The sequence below is a fragment of the Chionomys nivalis genome, chromosome 3 (genome assembly GCF_950005125.1).
Source record: "Chionomys nivalis chromosome 3, mChiNiv1.1, whole genome shotgun sequence".
In the NCBI taxonomy this organism is placed as follows: Eukaryota; Metazoa; Chordata; class Mammalia; order Rodentia; family Cricetidae; genus Chionomys; species Chionomys nivalis.
This window is the reverse complement of record NC_080088.1, coordinates 24,940,503-24,964,230: the sequence shown is the minus strand read 5'-3', so window position 1 is coordinate 24,964,230 and position 23,728 is coordinate 24,940,503. Positions and strand designations below refer to the sequence as shown.

Below are 23,728 nucleotides of genomic sequence, written 5' to 3'. Positions count from 1 at the left end.
TGGTGTTCTTTTAAAAGAACTATATTTCAATTTTTCTTGTATAGACATGAAAATAAGTGATGAAAATGTATGATTTTAAAGGTTAATAAAAGGCAGGAAATGTACTTCCAATTCTAAAGTGGAAGAGTTCACACTCTTTTGTGTAGGCTTAATTACGATGACTTGAGACTTAGACCATTTCCGCATACTACACTTAACATTATTACAAAAGTCATTTGCAGAAGGCATCTTTGCAAGATCCCCTTGTTTACTGCAAAGTTTGCTTTTGCCCACTCTCCTTTCTTATTTGCTTTTCTCTTCTATGTATTTCAGTATTGCTTCTAAAAAGTAAAATCTCACTCTTACTAAGTAAATGATGACTTGGCTTCATTAGAAAAAGAAATCCTATGCTTATAGATTAGATTTTAAATCCCTGATTTACGTAGAAAATTATATGACACATAATCATTTTGAATTCATGATTCCACGTGGCTTTTTTTTCTCATGTATTTTGTCCTGTAAGGAGTTCCGTGAACAAGCATGCTCTCATCAATTCTATAACTGTGGGGTATGTCCTCCTCTTATTTGCTTTGTTCCATGTATGCTGAATCTTCTGCTGTGAACGGATTGGCCCAGGAGAGTATGTATGCAATACAAAGACTTCTGCTAATTTATTAAAGAAGTTATAACACCCATCACATGCATCTAATAAATGCTTGCACTGGTCTTGAACAACCATTTAACCAAGTAGAATGATAATTCAGCTGGGAGGAAGCTAGAAAGGAACCAGCTGGATGCATGTTTAGGCAAGGAAATAAAATGTGGATTTTTTGGTTTGTTTGTTCGCTTGCTTGTTTTCTCGGCACTGACCTGATTTCAATGAATATCTCTAGTTTTCTGTTAAGTCAAGAAACTGGAAGTAGATCATATTTTGTCTCATTTTAAGAGACATTGAGAAATCAAGAACAGTGAAAATTCTGTTGTTGGTTGTTTTACTATTTTACTGTGTGGGACAGTTACCCAGCTCCCAAATAAATCACACACACAGGCTTAATTATTACTTAGAATTGCTCTGCCTTTGCTTAGCTTATTTCTAGCCAGTTTTTCATAAATTATCCTGTCTACCTTGAGCATCTGGGTCTGTATCTTTCTTACTTGTGTACACCTTACTTTCACTCTTCCTCTCTGGCTTGCTGTGTAGCTGGCTGACTGGCCCCTGATGTCCTCCTCTCTTTGTTCTATCTTGCCCCCCTTCCTAATTTCTCCTCCTACTTATTCTCCCTGCCTACTAACCCTGCCTATTCTTTCTCCTGCCTTACTATTGGTCATTCTTGTTTTTATTAGACCATCATTTGTTTTAGACAGGTAAAGTAAGACAGCTTCACAGAGTTAAACAAGCACAACATAATAAAATGCAACACAACATTGCATCTTTAAAGCAAATGTTCCACAGCATAAAAAAATGTAACATACCTTAAAATAATTTTCCAAAACAAAATTCTGTGTGACAAGTTCGGTTGGGGAAATGAAGTCAAGAGTACAGGGGAATAGAATATGAGAGTAAATATTTTTCTTGTAGTGACAACAATTATTTTGGGTTCTGTGTACCATCATCATAAAACACACTTAAATGGTTATTATATCTGACTTTTTAATTTCCCCTGATCACATATTGGTATTTATTACAAATTAAAGGCAAAATTCTCAACACAGAAAATTAACTAAGTTGTGCTGAGAGAGTACTCTGGACAAAACCAACTAAATAACTAGTTTGCAAATTATACATTATTATTTTAAAAGCAAAATATATAAAGATGGAGAAGGACCCATTAGAAATGTGTGTCTGTAAATGTTAAAAAAAAAAAAAGATCAGAAAATGTCTCAATAAAATTATGGGGGAAGTTAGTGGGGCAATGGACAGATGTTCAGGAAATGTGCATTTTGATCTGATACTGGACCCTAAGTTGGGAAACAAATGACATTTTCACTAAGGACCAAAGAATCAATGCGGGTTGACTAGAGTAAGCAAAGGAGAATCACAGAAGATAATGTCTGGAGACAGCAAATGGCTTCATTATGTAGGCTCTTACAGATATTGCAAATATTTCATGTTTTCCTCTAAGTAATGTTAGGAGACATTTGTCAATATGAGATCAGAAAATGCGAATGGTGGCCTTCTGTAAATGGAAGTTTTTCTGTCTCACCCTGCCCGGCATCCACTTCTAAATAATCACTGAGACTTAATATTAATTACAAATAATTTGGCCTATTACTCAGGCTTATTACTATCTAGCTCTTACCTGTAAATAAACTCATATCAATTAATCTATGGTTTGCCACATGTCTCGTTGTTTTACCTGTGCTCTAATACATCTTGCTTCTCCAGCAGCTGACTGACATCTCACTTCTAGGACTACTGGCTTGCATTTTCCCTTCTTTCTTCCTGTATTCAGTTTGGCTTTCCCTCCTAGCTATATAACACTTGCTATAGGCCAAAGTGGCTTTTATTATCAGCCAATGAGAACAACATATATTCACAGCCTACAGAAGGGTTATCCATAGCAGCCTTCTCAAAAGTGGGTAGACTAATTGGGAGTTTTTTTATACTAATCCGGACATGAATGGGTAGGTTGAACCAGTCCATTAGGAGCTATAGTGATGAAAAGTAATTAGATCCTGAATATATTATAAAGTGCTACACCCAAAAGTTTCAAACATGTTGGATATAGCCCATAATTTGTGAAGAGTCAAGGCATACCTTTATGGGTTGGCCTGAGAAAGTCAGAATGTGTGGGTGCCATTAACGATAGTGCATTGAATGTAGATGATTAGGGATATGTCAAGAGCAGAGGTTTATACATAGTAATTTCCAAATTCTCATAAAAGATCTAAGTATATATGAAATAGGCAGTTGGGTGTATGAGTCAGAAATTGCGACTTGAGGTTGAGGCTGGAGAATAAGTTAAGTTGTGGTAAGCATACAAGTAGTCATTACTGTGCAGTCCTCCCCTCCCTTTGAGCAGAGGGAAGACTGATCCAGATTCTGAGGCAGATGTCTGTGACAACTTCAGCAGCATGTATTTGGAGTGAAAACACCAAATCGTTATTAAATACCAATGAGCCTCAGCTACACTGTCTTTACCACCAAGAAGCAAGCTCTGTATGGGCCAACTTAGTCCATGAAACACAGCTCATGGCCCAAGAACTGAATTATGAACCACAGAGCACGGAGGATGATTTATTATTAGCATAGAGGATGGATATAGATTGTATTGTTGCTAAAAAGAAGTCCTATAGTTTTCCTAATGATAGTCTATTTTGATGCAATATGAGAGTCACAAGGGTTTACCTGCGATTTCAGTGTTAAAAACTGACATCTCTTAGGGGATGAATGTAGGCAGAAAGGAAGAAATGTGGGCCTTAGCTCTCAAGGAGAAAGGCGAATGAAAGAGGAGCAGCAACCTAAAGTGAAGAAGAAAATAAACCACATGGGCTGCCCAAGGGTGTGGGAGGAATCAAGTGCAGTGGGCAGATAAGTCGCCTGAGGTTGAAGAGTTGCCCACGAGATGTAAGGACTTGGTGTCAGTCAAAGATGACCTAACAAGTGGCATTCCAGGGGAGGCCTGTGTGAAGGAGTAGGTTGTTAAAATACCCAAACTGGGCACAGACTAGACAGAACTCTTTATAGGTTGTATCTCGATATAGATATAGATGTAGATAAAAAAATAAAACCTGCCAGTTAATCTTTAACGTTTTATCTTATATGTGTCAATGCATGTGTTCCTTTTTATAACCATCCACAGTTTAAACTTGCTGTTGTCAGTTAGCTTTCTTTTAAAGCAAAATCTTGGAAACTCCTCCTGCATCATATATTGTATTCGACAATTTTATGATTTCTATTGGTCTTTAATTTATTAGAGAATCATATTTATTTTTTGATGCCCACGGGGATGCTGCCTTCTAATTTAAAAGCACCAGCCACTCAATCCCTTCAGCAGTTTAGAATCAACGTGAAAAACATTTCTGATCAGGAGTCAGACAATTTAAGGATGTAATAACCTATGGCTGTGAAATGATGCCAAGATATTAATGTATAAATAATTCTAAAATCACTTAAAGGCTGCCAAAATGCTGATCCACAGTAGTGTTCCATATGCCAGGAAGTATTAACATCTGAAATTTTACTACTCCCAAGACCATCTGTGCATTTTGTCTAAATTATGACCGTTGAACTGTTAGAAGACTAGAAGTAAGAATCATATTTTTACACGTAGAGAAATGAGCTGGTAAAAATCAGTAGTTGGGTTTCAAAATCTCTGTTCTTATTTAGATCATACTTGTTTCTGTTTTGTTGTCTTCATATAGACAAAATTAAATTGAATGATGAAAGCAAAAAATTGATTTATCAGTAGAATGCATGACTGTATTTCTGACTCCTTTTTCAAAATCTGAAAAGACATTTCTGAGGACATGCTGGTTATCCGATATTTTATGTGGTTTCTTTTCCTAAACTTTGTATTCAAATGATTGTTTTCATTTCTCTCATTAATTTGCTTTGTCAACTGTGTTGAGAACTGACAAGTGGGAGATGAAAGCAGTCAATATTCTTATGCAAGGCCATTGAAGAGTGCATGGTTATTGCTACAGTTCAGGTCGCAGGAATTCCTAGAGTTCTTTAATGTGGTGGCGTTCCTTTGTTGAACATTAAAGTACACATCTCCCAGCTGTGAGAACAAAGACACACCCTGCACAAAGGGAAAGTGTGTAATTGAATTGTAGCTGCACCTGTATTTTGGATGTTCTTTAGCCATTTCTTCTCACAATGATCTAGATTCCGAGCCAAAGTTTAGATCCATGATGCTCATAAGCCAGGGGTGTATAAATTACATTTCCTTACTCTCCTGCATGACAGGAGAATCTTTTCAAACTCTTTTGGCATGTATCCCTTAGAATAAAAGAGGCCTCACATTGTGTTTGTCTCAAGTACTCCTTTTTTAAATAAATAAATAAATAAATAAATAAATACAAGTTATTAAAGTGAAAGTTGTAGAAGTAGTTTAACTGCCATAAACTGGATAAAATTGACTTGCTTCATGTTTTTGAGAGTTAGTCATAACCATCATGATTAATAAATGCTCTTTTCTCATAGTGATGAATCAAGAGTTCTTAAAACTCTATTTTTGATGTATAACAATATTAAAATAAGCCTGGTAAAAAGTGATATATTTCTTATCTCACTGCCTTTTGCAAATATTATATTTAAGTTAAAGATATTTTGCAATTCTGCCAAAAAGGAAAAAGAAAAACAAACTAATTCCAAATAATAAAGCAATAATTTTGTGTTCATTAAGACAAATAGATTACTTTTGAGATAAGGAAAAGTTAAGTTTAAAGTAGCTATCACAAATACTGTTCTAGATTATAAAATAATTCAATAATTCATTAAGCTGCTTACTTACAAAATTAACTACAATAAATGATAACTTGTAGATCTTAAATTCCCTAAGAAAATTCTGATGTAATTTTGGATATCCAAATGTATGATTAATGGATAGGAAAGGAAAAAGGACAGCAACAGCTAAACACTATCAAAGCTAATGGACTTCTTTGTAAGATTCCCACTTACTGCATGACTGCCTATTTTGGTAGTTTTTGTATTCTCTTTATAAGATAAGTTTTCCCTAACTCAATCCTATTTCTTTATTGTTTATAGTGGGGAGGGGGTGCCACACAATTATACATTGTCCTGAGCATCCTTTTCCCAACCTACTGTGTCACAATGACATTCTAGTGGTCATGATGGGAATTGCAAGCACAAAGATTAAAAAAATAATTCATTTTCATGAAAATTCCTTGTTGACTTGATTATTAAAAGAACCAATTTATTAAAAGCATTAAAGTACTATATAGAACCTATATAGTACTTGAGAAAATAGTTTCAAGTATAACCAACCCCTCTGTGTCTGTGAATCTCACATACATAGACTTAACTAACCATATATCAGACATTAAAATGGGTTATGTGCTAATATTAGGCGATCTCACATATGGAACAGGACATTTATAAATTGTGATATCTGTAGTTGGTCCTGGAACTTATGTACTAGAGTACTATAAAACAAATTATATGGTTTAAGTTAAGGCATGTGTTGTTTGACACCGTTTCTGGAAAGAAGTGAACTAATGTTTACTTGGCCCAGAAAGGGAACTGATGGAAGACCAGTTAGGATACCGTCTAGAGTTTAATGTGGTGAACCAACAAATTTAATTGGAGTTCCTCACAGGAGTATGAGTGAGGGATTATTCATAGAAACAGAACTGATTCAAATACAGATGCCTCACCAGAAGCATGGAGAGGGAAGAACCTGGTGAATCTGGCCAGTTTAAGGAACGTCCTGAAGCCTTTGAATATTTTACTTCCCAAGAACAATGAACTTCCCTCCAGGATGGAATGTGTTACATCTTTTAAACCATCCCATGCCTTAATGGCCTTCTCTCCAAATTGGAGAAAATTGGTAGATAACAATGTGATAAAGATGAGATAGGAAATTCATACTGATTCATCAGCAAAAAAAATGATATTTCTGCATGTATTTATGAAAGAAATCTAATAGGTGATGACTAGAAATGAAGAGTTTTGAAGCTATTAAATGAGTATTAACAGGAAAAATTTTAGTAAATAATTAAAAATATATGGAGTTGATACTTATTGACTGTTGAAAGCTAGCGTCTAAAGAATTATATTCAGTCCTCTGTTCAATACTGTGAAAACGAATTTTAAAACACATTTCTTCTGAAAGATCTCAACACGTTTATAAGTTTAGAAATGGATATTGTAGAAGCATCAACAACTTAACAATATTGTGTAATGACCACTTACTATATAATAGATGTTTATATGGTCTTATTCTGTCATAAACTCTTCATTCAAGTTAGGAGCTACCTCTCAACTCAGTTTCTTGGGGAAGATAAGAAGATGATGATAGCTAAAAGCTTAATCTTCCAGCTTCTAGAATCCTTGCTGTGTTCTAATCACCCTTTGTTAATTTTTTAAATGATAACAACAACACTTTCAAGTAACTACTAAGTAAGTTTGCTGAAGCAGTGACCGATTCCAAAGTGTCTGAGAGTGGAGTTAGGGAACAATTATCTGGCACCCATGTTTTATTAATCGATAATTTTTATAGATTATGTGACAATGGTAAAACTGCCTTTTATTTACAAATGTCTTTATTTTTCTTATTCTTTTATGTTTCTATCTGTTTGGATTTGTTCGTGTATGTATTCATGTGCAAGTGGACATGGTTGTGGAGGCCAGATGTAAAAGTCATGTGTCTTCTGCCATCACGCCATACCATTTTTGAGTGACGGGTCTCTCACTGAACCTGGTCTGACTAGCCACCAAGGTCCCAGGGTCTACCTATCTCTACCTCCTGGCTGCTGGAATTATAGGCACATGGTTGATATGTTTTTTGCAAGATATGATGCTTTTCTCTCAAACTAGACTAGCTACATTCAAGAATTAGCACATATTGTCTCTAGAAATGAAATCTGTAATGTAACTAAGATTGAGAACATTTGAAAAGCTTAAACGTTTCACAAAAGATTTGTTAAGAACAGTTGATTTCAACCAAAGATTATAACTCTGATAAACTAAGATTATCTGTTTTTAACACTAGATGCCTTCTATATTGGAGATGCTCTGTGGAAGAGGATAATTAACTGATCACTATTTACTGTTTAGTATTTTTAAAGGTCACTTAAAATCATTCTGTGCCCAATTAACAAAAATCATTGAGGGGGCTGGAGAGATGGCTCAGAGGTTAAGAGCATTGCCTGCTCTTCCAAAGGTCCTGAGTTCAATTCCCAGCAATCACATGGTGGCTCACAACCATCTGTAATGGGGTTTGGTGCCCTCTTCTGGCCTGCAGGCATACACACAGACAGAATATTGTATACATAATAAATAAATAAATATTAAAAAAATCATTGAATATGCTTTAAGTGCTTAGCCCAAAATTTAGACTGTCCATGCTCTAAAATCACCATTGTTGTACATGTCAGAAGATATTGCTGAGAGATTTGAGCGTTATAAGACATATATTATATGTTGAATTGGAAGCTGAGTTGAGGAGAAGACACACTGATGTGCCAATCTGGCTGTTTTGTGTGGGTGTGGATAGTATGTGCAAAAACTAACACAGTAGCATCATATAAAGCCTAAGTTCTGTCTGAAATCAAACCTCGGTTAATTTGTCATAATGCCCTCTGTGATTGATTCTGATTAATTCATTTAAAAAACATTTTTTAAATAATAGATTAAGACTATTTGCTTTCATATTTGAAATTCTCAGTTTGGGACATTTTGTCAAACTTTTCTCTAATATATTTTTTTCTTTTTATTGAAAATAGATTCTTCTCTCATGAAATACAACCCGACCACTGTTTTCTCCTCCTTCCTCTCCTCCCAACTCTCCTGCACCTCCACTCTCCCCCAGATCCACTTCTTCTTTGGTTCCTCTTCAGAAAAGAGTAGGCCTCTGAAAAACAACCATACATGACAAAACAGGATACAACAAGACAAGGCAAAAGCCCTAAATCCAAGGCTAGATAAGACAACACAATAGGCAGAAAAGGGTCCCAAAATCAGTGAAAAGAGCCAGAGATACGTCTGCTCTCACTGTTAGGTGTCCCACAAAAACACCAGCCTAGCAGTCATAACATATATGCAGAGGACCTGGTCCAGACAATGCAGGCCCTATGCTTGCTGCTTTAGTCTCTGTGAGCCCATGTGAGCCCTGCTTTGTTGATTCCATAGACTGTATTCTCCTGGTGTCCTCTATTCCCTCTGACTCCTATAATTTTTACCTTGAACTTTTTATTCTTCTTTCTGGCCGTCCTCCAGAGAGCATATCACAAATATTCTGTTTTCTATTTTCTACAGGATTGAAAAGTAATTGAGACAATAATCAAATAATTCTATGCTAATTATTTTCATTAGCACTAGACCAGACAGAAACCATTTTATTAGCGTAAAATTGATTATATAATCACGAGTTCCAAGTGACATTTCATACATGTGCAGTGCATGTTTTCATCATATTCACTCCATTGTCCTCCTCTGCTTCTACTTACTGATTGATTTCCTCTTCCCACCTCCTTCTGCTTTTCTTCCTTCCTTCCTCTTTCTGTACTATTTTCTTTCTTCTTCCTCTCCCCCTTCCTGTTTTTTTCTGTCTCTCATCTTGTTTCTTAGGGTTAATAACAGAATCCAGAGCAATGATTGTTTTGTAGGAATCTGGGCTCCTTATCAGTGGCTACTCCACATGAAGAAATGTCTTTCCCTCCCCCATTGACCATTGTATATTGATATTCAGGGAGAGATGAGACTTTCTGGGCATCTGCTCCTGGCCACCATTATCTCCTGCATAATCTCAGGAAAGAGAATGGACGCAAGGACTATGACAAGTCTATGACAGCACCCATCTTTTAAAAGTCTATGACAGCACCCATCTTTTAAAAATGTTCAAAAAGAATCCCACTGTATCCATTCATTTTAGCGCAAGCATATTTGTAACTTTTCTTTATGTTTTGCTTTATGTATGATGACTAGCCATCACCATTTTCCCAGGACTCTCCTTGTATTTAACAATTAAAACTCTAGCCTTGGAAACCTATCAGATCTGAGAAAACAAGAATAGCAGGTCACCCTAATCCAAGATATTTGAAGAGAATTATTTTATGCATAATTAGAATTTAGTGATATCCCAGATTAGGAGAAATAACTGAATATAAATAGATCTTATCTGTGTTATTTCTTTCACAAGCAAAATTAAGATTTAGACATAGTAATACAGCTATGAAGAAATTCACTTATACATTCAAACACCCATTTAACACATCCTTCCCCATGCTAAAGAGGCAGAATTGCTGAGATGAGACATGTCATAACTTTTCCCTGGCCTCTTCTGCATCCTGTATGTCTTTGAGGATTTCTTTGATTTCCCATGTTGGTGTGATATTTGGGTAAAATGCAGCTGACTCACATCCCATCCAAATCCCCTGTGTCCTCCAGAGCCTTCACAAATTTGGCAAGCAGCCAACTTCTTGCCAATTGCTTCCTTTCCTCCAATTCCCATATGTCTCCTTCTGAGCCATCTGCTCCTCCTCCCTTCCTTCAGTCGTTACTTTGCTCCGTTCTCCAGTTTCCTTCATTGTTCAATGTCCACTGCTTCCTTTCTCCCACTTCCCTTCTAGAGGAAATCATTGTATTTACCACAACAGATGATGTAGAGCCCCACTTCCCTGAGAAGTTGAATTTTGTTCCGGCAAAATAAATCTGTGGTGTTCTTACGTAATGGTCAAAGGAAGTTTGGGTGGAAAGCCAGAAATAGACGTTTTCCATTATGTGCTTTATTTCTTTTGAAAAATAAATTTTGACTCAGGGTATAGGTAAAATATCTGTTTTAGGATTATATAAATTAATTAAAAATAAATCTATGTTTAATTTAATTGCTTAATTTTCAAATTTTACAATAGGAACATGGTATCAATAATACATGCTTGAGCATTGTAAGACCAAATTATAATGTCAGGTTTCAACACTTACATTCATCACCCTATGAAAGGTGTTTAATCTGTATAAATTTCTTTTTCTTCTTGAATCTGTCCAATAACTTGTCTACTAATATCTGTACTAGTTCACTGTGTCATGGGTACACGGTGAGAAAGCACATCACTATCAATAGCTATAATCTATACATACACACTCAAGTATTCTGAATATTCTTGAATACTTTCTTAGACCTGTGTGGACTAGATATATTTATCAAAACTATATGGGAAAGAAAAATGAGGCAATTTTTGAACTGTATCATCTTTAATTTCATGAATGTGTAATAAAGTCATACTTTAAATGTATATAATAGATACCTTCTCTTTCATGTCCTTTCCCAATATTTGTGTCTGCATCATATTCACCACCATGAGAATATTCATCTCCACAGACTCATTCTAAGAACTTAATGTAACCATGATAAATAAGGGAGGACTTTAGAGACTTTAGAGGAATCCTGGGAAGAGGGAACTGATGCAAGTCCTTTGCCCAGCAGTGTTCTGAAATGCAGTCATAGTTGCAAATTTCACAGGACAGAAAGTTGAACCGCCTAAGGCAGCCACTGTGTAGAGTGAATCAACCTCTTTCCCATGCATCAGGAACACCTAGGCAGACTGTATGCTTCAGAGAGTTGAGAAATTCTGTGATTCAGAAGAGGAAGCAGGGTTGAGAAATTATGGTTTATGTTCCCAAGGAGTGTTCGGAATCTTTCCCAAGCTTTCCAGTCTGCATAATTACACATAGATCCACCATACATGAATATAAAACTAATGAAAGCCCAGTGTTTCTCATCCACTTGTAAGCTCAAACCTTTTTAAAGGATTGCTAGAAACGGAGACATTCTCAATCCCAGGACACACGAGGCTATGTCTTAGTTAAGGTTTTTATGTCTGTGAAGTGACTCCATGACCATGGCTACTCTTATAAAGGAAAACACTTAATTGGGGTGGCTCACTTCTTCAGTCCATTATCATCATGACAGGGAACTTGGCGCCATGCAGACAGATGTGGTGCTGAAGCTGAGAGCGTTACATCTTGCAGGCAATAGGAAGTCAACTGCCTGTCACACTGAAAGAAACTGGAACAAAAGAGACATCAAAGCCTGCCCCCACAGCGACACACACCCTCCAACAAGGCTACATCTCCTAATTGTGCCACTCCCTTTGGGGGCCATTTTCTTTCAAACCACCACATTCTGTCCCCTGACTCTCAAAGACCTATAGCCATATCATAATGAAAAATACGCATTCAATCGAATTTCAAAGGTCTTAAACTTGTTTCAAAGTCCAAAGTCTCTTCTAAGATGTGTGGCAATCTCTTAAGTGTGAATCCCCTGTAAAAAATGAAAATCCACAAGCAGATCACTTTCTTCCAACATATAATGGTACAGGATATATTACAATTCCAAAATGCAAGGAAGGGAGCATAGCAATATATATATATTGGACTAAAACAAGATCAAAAACCAGCTTGGCAGACTCCAAACTCTGCATCTGTATGTCTGATTTCACAATGCTCTCCACATCTGCAGCTCCATTCAGCTTTGTTGACTATAATGCACTTCTTTCATATGGGCTGTTCCCAGTCCTGGTTAGTCGTTTTCGACAGGTATCCCATGACTCTGGCATCTGTAACATCTAGGATTCTCCAAGGCAAGGCAGGCTTCAACTTCATGACTTCACACAATGCTCCGTCTCCTAGGCCATTCAGTGACACCCCTGATACATGCCAGCCTCAGTGGCTTTATTCCATAACACTTTTCTTCTGTCCTTAATTCTAAAGCCAGAACCACATAGCCGAAACTGCCAAGTTCTGTTACTTGCTGGGGCCAGAACATGACCCCTGGGTCGGTTACTTCTTCATCACCTTTCTGTCTTTCCCTGCCTAAGCTTGGCTGTCCAAAACTTGGTCTGTTGACCATGCTGGCCTCAAACCCAGAGATCCACCAGCCTCTGCCTTCCCAGTGCTGGGATTAAAGGTGTGTACCACTACACTCAGCTGGAAGCTTTTCTTTAGTTCCTTTTCACAAGTTGGAAACTTAGCTGGGTGGGATCTTGCCCTTGAGGTCACCACTCCCTTTATTCCCTGTCTTAATCTGTTTATCTCCTTCAATACAGGATTTAGCTCCATTCCACTTGTTCGGACTTTTTTTCCCCACAAAATTTACATTTTGAAATTTACCCAACTCAGTTCACTCCTTTTTTTTTTTATTATTATTATAAATCTCCATTAGAGTTCACCACGGACAGAGTCTATATTAGGCTGCTTTGAGATTTCTTTTGCCAATGGAATTAATCCAAAACTCTTCAAGACAAGAATAGCTCACCAAACCAAAGCCCCTGGACTATTTTGTTTAGGGATCTCTCATTACCACAGATTCCATAAGTTTGCCCCATTTTTAAAAATGTTCTCTTAAGCTACAATCTGTGGTTTCAATGCTCAGGTCATCAATAAACAGCGTGCTCAACTGTTTTGGTTCCCTTTATCATGGTTCGCTGTAGTAACAGACTTTTGGAATGAATCTCTCTGTCTCTCTGTCTCTGTCTCTGTCTCTCTCTCTCACACACACACATACACACACACACACAGACACATGGGAATTTATTGGAATGACTTACAGGCTGCAGTCCAATAGTGGCTAGTTGTGAATGGCAAGTCCAAGAATCTAGTAGTTGCTCAGTCCCCTGAGGCTGGCTGTCTCAGCTGGTCTTCTGGATGCTCTGACAAGGCGAGGGCAAGCAGGCAAAGAGCAAACCCTTCCTTTTTCAATTGTCCTTATATATCCTTGCAATGAAAGCATGAACCAGATTAAAGGTGTGCCTGCCAGCCTCAAGGTCTGCATTAAAGACTTGTGTCATCAAGCCTCAAGCGCCAGATCAAAGGCATGTTGTCTTCTTGCCTTAAGATCCAGATCACAAGTGTGCCCTCCATTTCTGGATTGTAGTTCATTCCAGATACAGTCAAGTTGACAACCAAGAATATCCATTTTAGGTTAGATGGTAGTAAGATAGTCTAATGAGAATTTGGTCATTATTCTTATTGAAAATTTTGATTACTAAGTTTTTATTGATTAATGAATACTTTTCTTCTGCTATTGTATGTTTTGATCTCTGCTGTCTCCTTTCTGCTTTAAACTAAAATTTCACTTTCCAATTTAACTTTTTTAATTTAGTTTTTGTTTCTCTGTGTGCGTGTCTAGTGCACAGACACACACACACACACAGTTTGTTTGTTTTAGGTAGTGGCACACATGCCATAGCGCACACGTGGAAGTTAGAAGACTTCAGTTTTGCTTCTCACCTTCTCCTTGTGTGGGCGGTGCTCATATTACTCTTCATTGCACAAATATAGGCTAGCAACAACAGTTCTGGCCGCTCTTCCTGCCTCAGCCCATCTTACCACAGAAATACCAAGATTGGAGAATTGAACCATTACGTGTGCTTTCATTTGGGTTGGAACTCAAACACTGGTCATGAGGCTTGTGCTGCATGTTCTATAACTGCTGAGCTCTCAAATCTCTGATGCAGTTTCTTCAGAGGAGCCTTCTGTAAAATCCTACCTGAAATGTATACATTAGATTTCTTTTTCAGGTCTTGTCCCCTGTATCAAGCATTCTCCTTAGATATGCTGTAAATTCTCATTCATATGTACCTGTCCCTTCTATATGATGCATCTGGAGTGAATGCCTGTGTCCCTGTGTCTGTCTTTTGGTAGGAGCTAGTAATGGTTAACTCTGATTGACAGCTTTATGGGATTAATTATTTCTCCATTATAAAAATGTATTGATTATAGTGGTTCCTATTTGATTAATAAAGATGTGTTTGAACCTAGTTTCAGTGATTTAAACTTTATAGTTCAAAACTACAATAGTTTTTTGATTTTTCGAGACAGGGTTTCTCCATAGCTTTTTGGTTCCTGTCCTGGAACTAGCTCTTGTAGACCAGGCTGGCCTCGAACTCACAGAGATCCACCTGTCTCTGCCTCCCTAGTGCTGAGATTAAAGGCATGCACCACCACTGCCTGGCCACAATAGTTTTTTGTACTAACCTAAATAATACTATTTTTCCTTACCTATTTACTATGATCTTTTTGTGAATCAAATTATACTAGTGCCAAGTCTGCTTTGACTGGGGCTATAATTCACTGATATTGTACTTACATGACACACATATGGCTGTAGATTAGTTCCTTGATAATGAGAAGAGGGGAGGGGAACAGAGAGGAGAGGAAAGATAAATGGGAAGCTAAGGGGAGGGAAGGAGAAGGGTGACAAAGGAAGAAGAAGGGAGGCTAGAGAAGAGGAGAGGAGGGAACAGGGAAAGGAAGACAGAGGAAGAAGCAAAAGGTATAGAATGATTGAGGATAAAAATAAGGGAGTTGCAAGACTTTAGTATGGATGATAACACTCATCGTAAGTTATTATATAGCAGATTGCCTTGATTTGCAGTTCCTGTTCAATTTGTACTAATGAGTGGTGTACTAATGGCTGGGGAGGTAGCTTATAGGATAGATTGCTTCCCTAGCATGTAGGTGGCCATGGGTTTCATCTCAGGTACCATATGAGCAATGTATGGTGGCTCATGCCTGAAATCCCAGTGCTGGGAAGTAGAGGTAGGAAAATCAGCAGTTCAAGGCCATCAGCAATTGTGACTTTAAGATCAGTAGGAGAGAGTGAGAACTTGTGAATGTTGAGAGAACGGCAGAGTTTAACTTGATAAATTAAAGCAACTTATAGCATAAAACATTTAGATGATTAAAAAAAGAAACAAATATTTGTGAAACCGTAGCAAATCCTGTTCCATCAGTTCATAAGTTATATCAATTTACGTCTTTTATGACGTATAATATCAGTGGACTTGATATTGTATAGTCTGTCTGCCCATTTTTGTCCTGATCATTTAAGACACCAAGTTATCGTTCCTTGGAAAATCCCTACAGATCAACATGAGCTTGCTCAAGCACCACAGAGACCACGCAACTGTGTTCAGAAGCGGAAGTAAAAGGGCAGACCCAGATTGCCAGACAGTGGATTTCTGGTTAACAAGTAATCTTTAGCAATTTGGGTAATGTTATGTAGTTCTCATGGGCACTCTGAGTAATGGGTTAGACTTCCGTGTGCATAAATGACCTCACATATGTGCTCAGCCTATATAATCCCATGCAGTTTGGATATGGTGACATACTGATATTTTATCCTGTTTTGATTTTAATATTCTATTAAATACCTTGAGAACATTCTGCACTTCTGGTTATTTGGTTTTTCCAAATTGGTCTCCTCTAAAACAGTTTTTACTATTACTATTTTTTTTTCTGAAAAAGCCAGGCCCACCCAAATGTTGTATCCAGAATGTTAGACAACACAGAGGCCTGCCTCACTGAGCTGCCCTAATCTAGCCACCATGTGCCTCGAATTAGCATTCTTAATCCTCCTGTCAGAGTGGATCAAAGGAGAAAGGCTTCCAGAAATTCTTCTAGTCTTCCTGCAAAAGTGAGACTTGCTAGTTCAAGTGATCAGCAAGGAGAGCTGCATCTATCCCATATATGGCAGCTGTACAGAATGGAGCCAGGTAGCCCAAGGGCCTTCGTGTGGCAGGAATTTGTGGTCAGCCTGCTTTCCTAACCTAGAAAGCAGAGGCGCAAAAGCAGTTGCCCTCCCGTTTTCTGTGCCCAGTGTGTGCATGCTCCCACAACTTGAGTTCTTCCAGGTCTCACTCAGCACTTCCATATACCCGATCAGCCCCTGAAGTCTCTCCACATGGCCGTGGACTAGTGCAATTCCGCCGGAGTCTGGGAGCATTTTGTTTAATTATAGGTCGAAGTCGCTTGCCAAATTAAAGACACAATCTTTTGTGGGTTCAAGGATGGTGTTCTGACCCGTTTATTTTATTTTCAATGTTCTATTAATCTCCAGTGAAATGTTTCTTTAAAAAAAAATGTAGCTTCGTATTTACTTGAAAGCATTGCCTATAAATCTTATCTTGGAATTGGAAGAGTTCGTTGCTATCAGCTTGGGGTGGGTAAAGCCTTTGTGTTTAGGCCGTTTGCTTTGCCTGTCACTTATCTGTGATTGCGCATGATGGCCAGGCGGCATTTTGTTTCTTTCTGTTTACCTCAAACAAAATGAATTGTAACCTTCCTTTTAAAGTAGAACATTCCAAAGTTCACTGATTGTACAAGGCCTTCTTTCTTTTTAAAAGAGGTCCCAAATGCAGAAATCAAAGAAACATTTGAAGCCATTCAGGTTTAAATTACTTTTCATCTGAACCTTTTAAAGGGTCTGGGATTTCCTTTTCATTACTTATGCTTGGCCAAAGTTAACTTTATTTCTTCATGATGTCCACACCACCACTTTTATTGAAAGATTCTCTCTTAAGAATAATTTCGATTTTGATGCCTAGGCTGAGGTCCCTTAATGCTATTTATGCTTTTTCTTTGTTTAAAGGGTCAGTTGCTTAAAGTAAATAGCGATTGGTAATGTCTGACCTCTTCAGCTTTTATCTCCTTAAAACCAAAGAATTTGATAATATGATAAATCATACACTTGTAAAATAATCTGGTGTACATTAACAGAATTACTACCAGATGGCACAGGATTTCTCTTCTTAAATCTTAAAAACTGTAGGTGCTTATGAAGCTTAGAAGGCTGACCGTGTTAGACACAGGCTCAGGTTAAAATCCACTTGTATGGGAAAATTCTCAAGAGCAGTTGAGCCCAATTTATATAGAAATGGTTGAAAATAATGGAACTTCATCTCCTTAAGTGGATAAAGGAATGTATTATTGCTTATGTTCATTTTAACCTTCCTGGTGTCATTCATCTCTCAGACCACTCTACCGTACCCTGCACCATGCTTGCAAAGATCGTATGGGATTAGCCCATCGTCATTGCAGCAGAGTATCAATATTCTGCCCAACTCTAAGTGTGCTGTAATAATAAACTCACACTTAGCTGGGAGCAAGAGAGCCATCCACAGGCATATGTGCTGTGCATGCACATTTATCCTGATGACAACTAGATGGGTTAAGAGCCTTTGGGCTGGCTTTCACACTCAGGCAGGTTTAAAACTGACTCCGCTGAAAGGAGGAACTGAGTCTAACATACTGGCAAAGCCCTCAGACCGCATTTCTTGGTTCATCTAAGTCATTCAGTCTTTTATATCCATACCTTTAAATGAGACTGTAGATTTGTACCTTATTGTATGGTGTAGTGGGGAGCTGCAGGCTGTGTTCCTGCCGCCCCAGCTCCTGGTCGCCTGGCTAGTTTATGCCCCGAAATAGCAACACACAAACTGTATTCTTTTAAACACTGCTTGGCCCATTATATCTAGCCTCTGCTCGGCTAACTCTCGCACCTGGACTAGCCCATTTCTAATAATGTGTGTAGCACCCCAAGGTGTGTTTACCGGGAAGATTCTAGCCTACGTCCATCCTGGGTCGGAGCTTCATCGCATCTGCCCCAGAGAGGAGAGCTATCGAGTCTCAGCTCACTTCCTCTTCCTCCCAGCATTCTGTTCTGTTTACTCCACCCACCTATGTTCTAACCTATGAGGGCCAAGCAGTTTCTTTATTTTTTTAAAACCAATGACCTTCCTCCATCAGTATGGGAAGCCAAGAAAATAGAAGTTCATCATCTCTATCCAAAAGAAAGCCCACTATGGAAACTTTGCTTGGTTTGTATAGAATGAGATGGAATGACTTGAAGCTAATTTTTTACATTTACTGAATGTCAGTTCCTTTATCAAAAAATGATATAATGTGTGCAGCAGTAGCCCATACCACAGGTGTTAAGACACTGTAATTCTGATGAACGTTGGACCACACAGGTTGCTATATGAAACAATTTCGATATTGATTAAACTTGCTACAGATTTAATGAAGAAAATTTCATGTACTTACTTGCCTGCAAAACCATTAAAATGTATTTTACACATAAGACAGTGGGTTTTTTTTTCAAATGTCATGGTTTTGTGATTTTTTTTTTTTTTTTGGCAGCGGGTGGGGGCAGTTAACTCATTTAAAATTCCTAGAATTTACATGCATTTGTTTGGGAAAGTGAGTAGGATTTGAATTTGTCTTCCACGGTAGAAGAACCTGTTAGAAACCCACGCTCTAGAATACTAAGCATTATCTGAAGAAATGACTACTGGCTTCACTAGAAGTCTATACATCTGATTTCTGTGGGTAGGAAAATGCAGGTAATATGTTTTTCTACATACATGCTGTGTTTTTTAAATGTTAAAGTTAGGACGAAGTTCTAGTCATCACAGACTGTGTGTCATGTGTGGGAGACAAGCACAATGATAGTAAAATTCCATTTACCTCTCGTTGTAGTTTGCTTCTCTCTCTTCCCACCGACTCCTGGCACAACCACATGGTAATGCCAAAGCTCCTGGTGACCTTTTTTTTCTGGAAGCAACCTAGGATTCACAAAATTCTGATTTCCAACTCCAAGTTCAAACAGTATAATTTAGACATAGGTCAAGAGCAATTGTAGCACCCATTGACTGGCTGGGCTGAGGTTAGGCGCAATCATCAGATCCATTATAGCAATCTATCCTCCCTTGATGCTTTGCAATGCATTTCTCTTCAGTGTGTCTTTGTCTTGGGCATGGAACCAAACTGCATATGATTGCAAGAATATGCCTTTGATGCAAACCCAAATGATTTTTTAAAAATATTTTTTAAATAAGTAATTTTGTCTTTTGTTTTGTTTTCATAAATCACTATAGAAACAGAAGTTCATGGGAAACACTTATTTTTACTCCTTAGGAATCATGGGTTCATCAGTACTTCTCAAGAGGTGTACTTGGCTCTCCTGCAATCTTTGTGTTCCAAAATGATTACAGCCCCAACGTGAATAAATAAACGATCACATTTCATACAAATATGCATTTAGATGTGTGTGTATTAATGTACATAACATTGAGAGATATAGGAGTGATTTGTCTTCTTGTGATGTGTGCCTCCATTATTGAGGTGTACGGAACTGTCAAATTAAGGAGATACATTCTATCATGGTATCGTGTTCAGGACAAGAGAAGGGAGAAATTGGCTGTTTGGGTTTTGAATTCATACTTGTAGTCTAATGGGCTCAGTCTTCTGAGGAATGAATTAGTTAACTATGCTGCTTACTTGCAAGTTTCTCTTGTTCCTCTTTGATATTCTGAGATGAAAACGCCACCAGCGATAGATGAGACTTTACCTCAACCTGCAGCTTTAACAAACATGTTTACACTTGTAAAGAGTCTGAGGTAGTAATACTCCTGGTGCTCTTTTATATTCACAAATGAAAAATCTCTTTCTGTAAAGTAAACCTGGTCACTGTGTTTCCATGCCCAAGAATTCATGCTGCACTCCACGGTGATTGTCTCTGCCCCGGGTCTCTGTGTTCAGAATGTAAGTGAATTTAAATTTCCAGGGTAATGTTACAAATGACACCGGGTCTCTGGAAAAGGCATTATCTTAGCAAAGTATTTGGTGATGAAGGAAGTCCTCGCAGTGTGGAGAACAAGGAACCCTAAGAAGGCAGAGAGGGAAAAACATGGATTGACTATTGGGGAAGTATTTTCAGCTGGTGTCCTTGTAACTGAAAAGAGCCAAGAGTTTGCAAATGAGCTTTTCTCTTCTCAAATACTATGAACATTTGTCATCTGTATTTCTAGAGCATAGTCATAATTCCTCTGTAGACTTTTATTTCAGGCTGTCTTAGCGGTGACTACATGTAAATTCAGAATTATAGCCAGATGGCTGACTGAGGTGATAAACAGCAAACCTGGTTTTGTGGGAGAGTGAAAATTGCCCATAAGACTTTGTTTTTCCCTTTAAAACAGCAGGACATTGTTTCATGAGACCTGTGAAGGAAATAATACATTAAGTTTAATAGCTGTGGGCTAAATTAATTTTTCATATCCAAGCCCAACACTACCATATAATCTGCCTAGAATTTTCATAGAGGTAAAAGCCTATCGGCTCCCTTGCTTTTAGGGGACAACTAGCAAAGGCTACTTTATGACAAAAAACACTCTTTAAATTGCTTACGTTTTGCAGGATTCACTTTGGGGGTCTAGTCTAAGTGGCTTGAGAATCAGACACCTTGGAAATCAGCTAAAAGCCTATGCTGGGTCAAAGTGCTTTCCATTTCGCCCGCAGTCTGCAGTTGCCAGCTGAAGTCTGGAATATTGTAAATTAGAACGGACTTTCTCCCTTGATTGCTCTGGATTCCATAGTGCGGTGGCCCAAGAAAATGGGTTTGCAAGAGAAAATGCCAAATTCAAGTCTTCATTTCATCTTTGGGCCCCATGTAAACAAGCAAACTAGGTAGGCATTAAGAAGCCCATGTTTCTACTTTTTTTCCCCTTGTTAAAATAAAGCTTCATGAATAGGTTCTCTGGGGGTATACTTGCACTATGTCGGAAGATAATTTATCCCTCACAAGGAAAATCATCCTCTCCCCTCTACTTAACGGTGTCTCTGCAGGGTGTCTCCCCCTTGCCTGCAATTAGCTGGGCTAGTTGAAGTCTGTCATCAAATTATCATAGGTGCACTTCTGCTGCCGCCAAGTAGCCCGTTACCAATTTCTAAACTGCCGGGAGGAAGCCGGGAAGTTTAGTAGGAGCCGGAAGTCGCCTAGCACCGCAGCTGCCACAGTCCTAGACAGAATTCTCCCTGGCCCGTGTTCTCAGCTGGCAGTCCCCCAAGCTGTGTGGAGAGCCACGTGCTCCCACTGGGATAATTGCTTTTTCTGCATGAGTCTCTTGTTGCTTCTTTCCGACGATCAAGTGTTTTTAAACTCCTGGCTGAAATCATGTTGGTTTTCAAACGGCGTTGTAAAGTGTACCAGCAAACAAATGAAATTGGATCATGTGCTCTTGTATGTCTGTAGCTTGGGCAAATATAGGACACCAGTGAAATTGCCCGCTTTCCCTAATTCTTCTCTGAAGAGAATAATCTGAAGACTTACACGTTATGTCCCCCCCCCCCCGCCCTTTGGAACGTTATCCTTCTTATGTCAGGAGATTAAATATAGAAAGATGATGTGATTGCTTCCAGTTTGTTCTCATATTTTCTGTGCGATGTATATGCTGTTGCCAGGCCTTTTGTTATGAAAGTTTATTTTTGTACGTGTGTGCAATTCCCAGGAGTACTATTTACACTTTAAATAGGCTGTGAAAAATGAAATAAACAATGCCAATGAATTAGTAAAATAAAGGTGAATAGTTTGCATTATCAAGTTGAATACTTTTTTATGATGAGGCTAAATAAAATATGATTGATATTAGTATTCATCCATTATCTTCCTTTGATACTACTCAGGGCACAGCTGTTCCCTTTTGTGTCTGGTCAGTATACCACAGTTTTATCAACGATCCCTTTCTCGGCCACATGGAACTGGATTTTCTCTTAACCAGAAAGCCTCAGTGGGAAATATTTTAAACAATTCATTTCCCCGCCCCCCATTCTCCTCCTCCTCAGTCCCCTCCTCTGATTCCTGTGTCAGGCTCTTATGTCCCAGATTGAAATAGCCACAGGGAGAAAAGAAAGAGTTTTTGTTGCTGTTGTTGTTTTTCATGAATCTGATATCAATAGTTTTCTGAAAACTAGAAAGTAAGTTAACTTTGCTAGTTCAAGGACTGTGATGTGGCTGGCTCTAGTTTGTTGTTGCTGGTAATCGAAACACTTGAGATTTGAGATCTTCCTGAGATCCTTCTGTCATCGGCACAAATAGCATTGAAAATCTTGTTTGTTAGCCCACATAAGTAGACTATATACAAATTAATTCTTGAAGTGTATCTTATATCCAAGAGAAATTGATGGAATTGTGGCAGTAGTTCTTTCAATGGTTTTGAGTTGACAATTGATAATTCTTGAACTATCAGGGAAAAAAAAGTTTTTTGATAATAACTCTTAAATCTAAGCTTCAAAGAGAAAGGTAATAATTAATGTGTATATTGAGAAGTATAAATTGCCTATATATAACATTAAATAATAATTACTAAAGAGATTTTGTCATCCTGATTTAAACTGATTTTCTTGAACAGTTCAACGCAGGATCTGAATAAGAAAAATGGCCACAGAAGAATTATTTTTATGTTCTTTGATATTCTATGGAAGCAGAATTGCCTAAATTGTCTTCAGTTAATTCTATTTTATTTCTATGAAACATTTTGGAATACTTCTCCAGTCCTTTCTCATTTGTACAGTAGAATTATGCTACCATTACTTTTTATTTTAGTATACAGTGACCTAAGATTACTATTGTATTTTTTATTATTGTTTTCAGGTAAGGTCTACATGTGTTGCCTAGGCTGCCCTGCCACTCACTAGCTTGATTACCAGACTGTGATTGGATAGAGCCAATGCTCCTAGCGTAGTCTTTAACAAATGCGCGAGTTTGGGCTAGATGATAAGAATGCTTTCCCCTGAGCTGGCCAACATTAACGCTTAAAATTACCTATATGCACCCACTGAAAGATATAATTCTTTTTTCCTCTTTTCTATATTCCATGTTAAAAGAAAGTATTTTTAATTTATATTTTATTATTGTTTCTGTGATTGATTTGATACTATTTTTTTTTAGAGAAGAGATGCTTGGTGGGGGCAGGGGCAGGAGCTGCAGTGGGTGTAACTCTTCTTCATGTGTTTTTGTTGAAAGAAGTCTTGGGTAGTCTTTTGAGTCTGTTTCTGCAAAGCAGGAAGATGCCTCAACAGGCTAAAACGACGGCTTCCAAGATGAACACCCATCTTCAACCATGCATGTGGTTTCTCTGTTCTTCACGTGTATCTATGTGCCTCATATACTCACAAAAGAAAACAACAAATACATTGAAAAGTATTTATTAAGTCGGGCACACGCCTTTGATACCAGCACTTGAAAAGCAGAAGCAGGCGAGACCAGCCTGGTCTACAGAGCAAGTTCCAGGACAGCCAGGACTATTTCACAGAGAAACTTTGTCTCGAAAAACAAAATCAAACAAACAAACAAATGTCCTATAAATGTCTCCAAGGTGTCTCAGGACTGTGAATAAATGGCCGGCCATCTTGGTTACCTGCATCTCATTGTCATGAGAGGTGACATCGTGGATATCTCTGTCGCTTACAACAATTTGTTCCAAGTCTATGGTTAAAAGATCTAAG

At 38.0% G+C, this 23,728-nt stretch overlaps 1 protein-coding gene across 7 annotated transcripts in view; it reads left to right on the top strand.

The window, feature by feature from the left end:
- Robo1 (roundabout guidance receptor 1) overlaps positions 1-23,728 on the top strand; it is a 1,002,189-nt gene that overhangs the window by 857,534 nt on the left and 120,927 nt on the right. The gene's annotated exons all lie outside the window — the stretch shown is intronic.